This window comes from Capsicum annuum, chromosome 8 (genome assembly GCF_002878395.1).
Source record: "Capsicum annuum cultivar UCD-10X-F1 chromosome 8, UCD10Xv1.1, whole genome shotgun sequence".
Lineage (NCBI taxonomy): Eukaryota > Viridiplantae > Streptophyta > Magnoliopsida > Solanales > Solanaceae > Capsicum > Capsicum annuum.
Genome location: NC_061118.1, coordinates 153,821,506 through 153,829,617, shown reverse-complemented (window position 1 = coordinate 153,829,617; position 8,112 = coordinate 153,821,506). Strand labels below are relative to the sequence as shown.

The 8,112-nt window shown below is 37.8% G+C and overlaps 1 pseudogene; it reads left to right on the top strand.

The window, feature by feature from the left end:
- Positions 1-5,128: 5,128 nt before the first annotated feature.
- On the top strand, positions 5,129-7,247 carry LOC107873861 (annotated as a pseudogene).
- Positions 7,248-8,112: the final 865 nt, after the last annotated feature.

Here is an 8,112-nt window from a genome sequence, read left to right as displayed (position 1 = left end):
AATTTTACTTTCTGTTCAGGACCCTCTTGAAAAATGGGATTTTACTTTCTGTTCAGGACCCTCCTAAAAAAATGGGATTTTACTTTATGCTCAGGATCCTCCTGAAAAATGGGAATTCACTTTATGTTTAGGACCCTCCTAAAAAATGAGATTTTACTTTATGCTCAGGACCCTCCTGAAAAATGGGATTTTACTTTACGTTCAGGACCCTCCTGAAAAATGGGAATTTACTTTATGTTCAGGACCCTCCTAAAAAATTGGTTTTTACTTCTGTTCAGGACCCTCTTGAAAAATGGGATTTTACTTTCTGTTCAGGACCCTCCTGAAAAATGATATTTTACCTTATCTTGAGGACCTTCCTGAAAAATGGGACTTTACCTTCTGTTCATGACCCTCTTGAAAAATGGGATTTTACCTTCTGTTCAGGACCCTCTTGAAAAATGGGATTTCACTTTATGCTCAGGACCCTTCTGAAAAATAAAATTTTACTTTATGTTCAGGACCCTCCTGAAAAATCAGATTTTAATTTCTGTTCAGGACCCTCCTGAAAAATTAGACTTTACTTATGTTCAGGACCCTCCTGGAAAATGGGACAACGCTTTCAAAAAAAAAAAATACTACTTTACTATAATTTTTGTTCGGGATAATTCTCGTCTTAATTTTAATTTTGGATTTCAGGAGCCCTCCTGAAGAACAGGGTGATGAAATAGCAAGTCAGGAGCCCGCTTGGTGAATAGGGGAAAGCAATGAAAATTCTAGCAACAAAGTGATGAAATAGCAAGTCAGGAGCCCGCCTGGAGAATAGGGTGAAGAAACGAAAAGCTAAGCAATAAAGCAAAGCAATTGAAAGCCAAGCAACAAGTTGAAAGAAATTGCAAGTCAGGAGCCCGCCTGAAGAATAGGGTGATAAAAGTCGAGTCAAGAGCCAACATAAGCTGTATAGATAGGATTTTTGTAATTTCATTTATGTTTTAACTTGTAATTTTCATTTTTTTATGTAATGACAGAGCCGCAGACCGGAACCTAATGGAACCTCACTCGACTCTGCAACTCGGTATAGTCCACCTTCTTCCAATCCTTTGAGATACTTGTCACTTAATCCCCTCATAACTTGGGTAGGTAGGATGTCCTAAGTCAAGACCTGGTTTTCCTCCTTCCTCTTGCTTCGTGCTTTTAAATAAAGGTCAGGACAAAATTTTGCCTCGTTGTTTACTGCTTTGTATGAAAACACCATGTGTTTACATCCAAAGGGGGCATGATGTAGACACGTGATTTCGTCCTCTTAAAGTTCAATTTTATTCACTTTTACCCATTTTTACTTTAACCTACCGTGTACCCTCATCCATGTTATTATACCCTCACAAAATATAAAAAAATAACAAACTCCCTAACAAATTCTATCATATCCTAACCCCTACATCTTATCCTAACAACCTACCCAATCAAAATAACCCACTTCACTACCTCTACCCCACCTACCCTACCTCACTACCCCACCCTTACCTCATAACATATATACACACATAGAAACATACAGAATAGGATTGTCACGGACAGAAACACAACACAAAAACCTTACAATTTCCATTCTCTGGGACACCATTAGAGGTCCCGTTTCGTTCTTACTATCGTCATTCCTCACCGTCCATCACTGTACACACATATGCACACTGAATCACACACCATACGTTGAAAAATGGAATAGATCGAGAGGGTGAAGATCGTAAAGAAAAGGGGGGCTTTTTCTTTCAAGATATATAGGAGTGAGGGTGAAAAATCAAGAGAGGAAGGGAGGTTTTCAAGTCGTTGGTCACTGCTCCGGAGACTTAGCTCACCGAAATCGACGTCAGGCTCATCATCTAGGTCTGCTCCATCCTAAAATTCCCAAAATCCTTTTGGTCGTCTTGATTTCTGGATGAAATCCAGTTGGAAGCCGCTCCATTCCAGTTGATTTCTGTCACTGGTAACTCGTCGGAGTTCGGGGTTCGAATTTATACGCGTCCTCAGTTTTCTACCGGGAATTGGGCTTGAATTTTTGTTGTTGGCGTTCGGTTCTGGGTCAGTGGTTCTACTTCGAGACTTTTCATCAATTTTTAAACTGATTCGAGTTGGGGTTTTGTCGTTGTTGCGGTTTTCTCTTCGAGCTTTCGGATTCGGGTCTTCTTTAACTCATCATTATCAACGACACTCGATTTTGGAAGGTCCATTTCTTAGCCCGCTCTCTTTATATCTATCTTGGTGCGTTGAATGGTTTGTGAATATGTGTGGTGTTATTATGTTTTGTTGGATTCTTGTTGATGTTGATCATGGCGTTTGTGATTCGGCTATGTTGGTTTGAGGAATGAGTTTGATCATGTTTTAATGGGTTGATAAAAGAAAAATTGGGGTGGAATTACGAGATTGATAAAATGATGAATTTGGGTTAATGATGGTTTTATTGTTACTTTTTGTTCTACTTGGAATAAATATGAATAATGTTGGTGAACTCGATAGTGTCACTGGTTTAGGTTGCTAATTGGATATGCAAATGGTAGGTTCGGGTAGGCAAATTTAGGCATGGTGGATTGATGACATGTTTGAAATATGTGTTGGAATGGTTTTGTTTTGTCGCATTTAATTCAATTGTATAATTTGGCCGGGGAGTGCCCCGAAGTATCTGTATATATTTATTCACCGGGGAATGCCCCGAGGTATCATGTACCTGGAGGACGTTCGTGATGAAGGCCCGAGGCGTCGGGTAGAGCATTAGTTTAGAATTAATTTAGCGTAGGTTTATATTTTTGCATTTTTTATATACTCCGGACTATATAATTGGACTAGACATTACATTTTGGATTGTTTTGTTTTTGTTTATTGTTTGATTGTTTTGCGTGCTTTTGTGTGGTTTATACATTTCGTAGTGTCAAAATAGTCGATACAATCTACCAAGCGACCGTGGTTGAACCACGGAATCAAGGGGTGCCTAACACGTTCCCCTCGGTCAACAGAATTCCTTAGCCGGAGTCTCTGTTCGCAAACCAGCTTAAAGAGTCAAATGGTTTTGAGAAGGATTTTCCAATGATGACTTGGCACACCAGATTATGCCAAGTGATGACTCTGAATAAAAAATATAAATAATCCTTTTCCGAAATAAATTTTCATTTCTTGTCACTTAAATAATAAAACCCTTTCGAACTTTAAACTATAATCCCTTCGTAGTCGAAAAAGGGGTGTGACAGAATGTAGAATCGATTTTTTTCTGTAATTGTAAAATAATTTATTGAAATGAAAAAGAAAAATAATAATATTAATAATAACAACAACAATAATCACGTATAAACCTATAATATTATTATAATATTAATAATAACAACAACAATAATCAGGTTGGAAAGATGGTGTTTTTCAGCCTTGGGAAGTTGTCTTTACTGTGATCAATGTGAGTTTCTTGATTTTTTATTTTATTAGTCGTCGTAGTATTGCTCCTGTAGTTTTTTGTCCTTCGATTTCTGTTAATATACAATATTTTTTGTATCTCAATTATCTTATTGTTTTGTTATAGTTTTTATTTTTATAATATTTGTTGTTTTTGTTTATAGTTGTTGACTGTTTTGAACTGTTTTTTTGGGCCATCGAAAACACTCTCTAACTTTGAGATAGGGGTAAGGTCTGAGTACACTACTCTCCCTACCCTTCCCAGACCCCCACTTGTGAGATTTCATTAGGTGTGTTGCTGTGGATTTTGGCTGTTAAGTGAAATTGAAAAAGAATCTTTAAAAAATTATCTTTGGGTTTTCTTATGAAATAAGAACTCTGAATCCAATTCTAGGGAATTTGATTACTTCCTAATATTAGTGGAACTATGCATTCATTTCTCCTTGAGAAGGTTGATATACAGTCAAACTCTCTATAACTGCATCGCTTGTTCGGATTTTTTTGACTGCTATAGTGGAATGTTGTTATAAAGAACATATAATATAACATAACATGAAAAATCGGTTCCATAGAAAACTTGCTCGTTATAGTGAAATGTTGTTGTTGAAGGTCTTTGATATAGTGAGGTTTGACTGTTATTGAGAACTGTATGTTATCTGAATATCTAGTGCTTGTACCTTTGTTGTCTTGAAGTTGGGTGCTATTTGTATTGTTTTATGAATCCTGGTCATGTTATACAACTTCTTAGGATGATAAATTTCTTGAATTTCCGCAAATTAGGATACTTATTTTTTCTTTTATTGGTTAGGTTGATGCTTAGTTTTGATTATTTGATCATGGTAATTCAGTATATTGAAGCATCATTTGTATGAGCCTCTCCAGAGGACATGTTAAACAATAGGAGGAGTTGTTAATGATAAATGGTTCGAACTTTTTAATGACTACTTCTTTCATAGGTTCAACATCTTGCAGCGACCTCCAGATGCACCGGTTAGTAGGTGTGAGACCATGGTGACCAAGGTGTTAAAAAGAGACGAGATAGACCTAGAGAAGTTGTCTCGAACGACCTATAATTTCTTGGAATTAATGCAAACTTGGTTAAAGATAGGACACCATGTAGTATCAAGACTCATATAGGCTATATCTACTAGTTGGAAATAGGTTTTAATTATGTTTTTTATGCAACTTATTTTCACTTGTATTTTATTTGGTATGATGTTGACATGTGTTGAGCTTAAATGGAATAGTAAATTCTTATATCTCAACTTTTTTGAGACTGAAGCAAGTTGTTCTTCTTCCATAGGCACAACATTGGCCTTAGCTGCATGTTCCTTTGACTGCTTTGAACCTATCGTTCATGATAATCGTGCGTTTTCCAATCCACGGGTGTATTATTTCGTGCTTCTAATCCTTTAGTTTTGGTTTTAGCTTTACATTGACAGTAATTTCTCTATTGAACATGTTGTCTTTGTGTTCAATTTCATTGTTCATTTACTCCCTTTTTTGTATTTATTCATACTTCTGCTGAATCAGGGTACAAGCAAAGGACCAAATCAGAAGGTACCCGTACTTTCTGCTGCGACATTGAATCTTGCAGACTTTGCTTCAGTAGCTGGAGATAAACAAGAGGGCATTGAAATTTTTGTTCCTTTGGAAGTCTCTGTTGGCAGCTTCAAGAGTTGCCTTTCCCTTTGGGTAAGAGAAACTAAAACACATGCTTTTTGCTTGCGTTCTTGTATTCCTGCAGCTACGTGAATATATTATCTAATGCGATTGTTTGCTAAAGATATGTTCATATATTTGTTGACAGGTAGTGCTCAACCTTGTGGAATTGAGGAACACTCACGAAGCTTCAGAGACATTTCCGAAGTTTATCATGTCTGCTCCAGTATCTCCGAACCCTGGAAAGTCTTTGTTGATAGACAAAAATGGGGGTGGTTTTTTAAAAGCAGGTCTGCAAAAGGTTAAATTTTTGAAAGCATTATCTTTTAGGCGACACAAGAAGGCATATCATGCAGAGGAAGGCAGCAGCAGTGATGGAAGGAACTGAGTCAGAAGTGAGGATCCCGATTATGTTTATCCTATGGATACATATTCACTTGATGAGGATTCGGAAGGAGAATTTGAGGAAGGAAAAGAGGATACAAGTGTTCAGAAGTCATTCAGTTATGAAGCACTCGTCTATGCAAACCATGCTGGTGGATCATTTTGTTCAAATAAAAGCGGCAGCAGAAGTGACGATGATTTAGTCCACTACAGCCATCATATTTCAGACACAAGGCACAAGTACCCTGAGGATACAACTGCAGCAAATCAATCTGTAGAGAAGAGTTCAAAACGTAGGTTTCTTTCCTGGAGGAAGAGGAAGTTGAGTTTCAAATCTCCTAAAACCAAGGGGGAGCCATTGTTGAAGAAACATTATGGAGAGCATGGTGGAGACGATATAGACTTTGATCGCCGCCAACTTTGCTCATCCGACGAGTCTTCTTCTAGGGTACGTCATTTTTTTTCTTGCGTTCTTTGTCATGTTTGATGAGTCATTTTTTATCTTCATGTCATGGTCTGATCAGCGTGCAATAACTTGTACACCAATGTGCTTGGCAAATTGAAGATTACAAAGTTTGGTAGCTTTCTTTAGTAGCTTAGTCTACTTGTACATTTGTATCAAGTATCTAACTGCTGAGGTTTTCTTGTTCATGATTGAAGATATATGTCATAACTAGTCCCCTTACTAATGTGTGTAGTTCATGCAGGGGCACAAATCCGTGGAAACTTCTCCGATTTCAGTCTCTGAGTTTAGAGATGAAAGTTTCGCTGTGGGTAGTTGGGAGAAGAAAGAAATAATAAGCCGTGATGGACAAATGAAGCTGCAGACTCAGATCTTCTTTGCTTCGATTGATCAACTAAGTGAACGAGCTACAGGTGAAAGCGCTCGTACAGCCTTGGTTGCTGTCATAGCTGATTTGTTCCATTGCAATCCTGAAGATATGCCCATCAAGTCCCAACTTGATTCTCTTATCTGTGAAGGCTCGATGCAGTGGAGGGATCTTTGTTAAAACGAGACCTATAGGGAACGTTTCCCAGATAAGCATTTTGACCTCGAGACAGTTCTCGAGGCTAAAGTGCGTCCACTCTCAGTAGTCTCAGAAAAATCATTCATTGGGTTCTTTCATCCTGAAGGAATCGAAGAAGAGAAAGGATTCCACTTCCTTCATGGTGCCATGTCTTTTGACAACATATGGGACGAGATTTCTAAGTCCGCTCAAGAAACTCCTCGTTATGGCGACTCCTGTGTTTACATTGTGAGTTGGAATGACCACTTCTTTATCCTCAAGGTTGAAAAAGACGCGTACTATATCATTGACATACTTGGGGAGAGGCTTTTTGAGGGTTGTAATCAGGCATATATCCTCAAATTCGACCAAGATACAACAATTATGCAAGTACCTAGTGAGTCTCAACAATCAGATGATAAGCCATCTTGCGATAGAAAAGAGAAAACCGATGTCAAAGAGGCTGCGGATAAAAGCAAAATTGTCATGAGCACCAACAGCGACGACAGTATGCAGGAAGACAGGGTACCTAAAAAGAACACCATTTATAGAGGTAAAGAGGCATGTAAAATGTACATTAAGAGTTTTTTGGCAGCAATCCCTATTAGGGAGTTACAAGTTGATGTAAAGAAAGGATTGATGACATCGACACCCCTTCATCAGCGCCTACAAATCGAGTTCCACTACACAATGACATTTGTCCCCAAGTTTGAGGAGTCGTCTTCAGAAGAACTGATTGCTAACAGTTTGGCCATAGTACCATTGGCAGCGGAAGAATAAGCAACGATTGGTAAAGCTTTACGAGTATATACATAGCGCTAATCCTTTTTGTTCTACATACCGTTGCCTCTCAATCAATTCCCATGCTTGTGATTATCTTTGTTCTCTTTCACATATGAACGTGCCGATCTTGCAAATTAGATATCTGTTGGTTGATCAATGCGTTAAGTTTTGAAAGTTTGCCTTGTGTTTGAGGTTACTGTGGTGTATTCTGATTTTATAACTGTAAAGATGAAATCTAGCGAGTCTACTTTCAGCTACATTTGGCTTAGGCGTTGTAGTGTTTTGAGCATATGAATATCAATGTCTATTTCAAATTTTTTTATCCTTCTCTTTATCTTTAAATTTAGATGATATTGCACTCTTAATATGAGGAACAATGTAAGTGGCCTCTTAAAACATATTAGATGAAGAATACCATTTGCTACCTGTATAAAATGGGATTCACATTCTTCTATGTATCTGATATGGAAATGTATAAGAAGTACAGAACATCTAGTGTATCACTTAGTGCTAGCCATACCTTCGTTTTGCAGTAGATGTGCTCTTTAGAGTACAGATTAACGAAATAATTATGGTAACACATAGTCTCCTTTGTAGCGCTCCAATTCGTTTGTCTGTAGGTGCAAATCCTTTGTGTGAAGACCGGGTGGGTGATATGCTTGTTGGTAGTATAGAGCACCTTGCGGAACAGCTAAAATATTAAGTCTTCCTATTTGTTTATTTATTTTAGCGCTTGCATCTTTCTCCAGGATTGTGGACTAGAAGATTGTAGGATGACTATAGTTGACATGTATAAAGATAACTCTATATAGTTTACGGGCTTTAAGCAGCATCCTGTTCGCAAAACTAAGTAGATACTTCA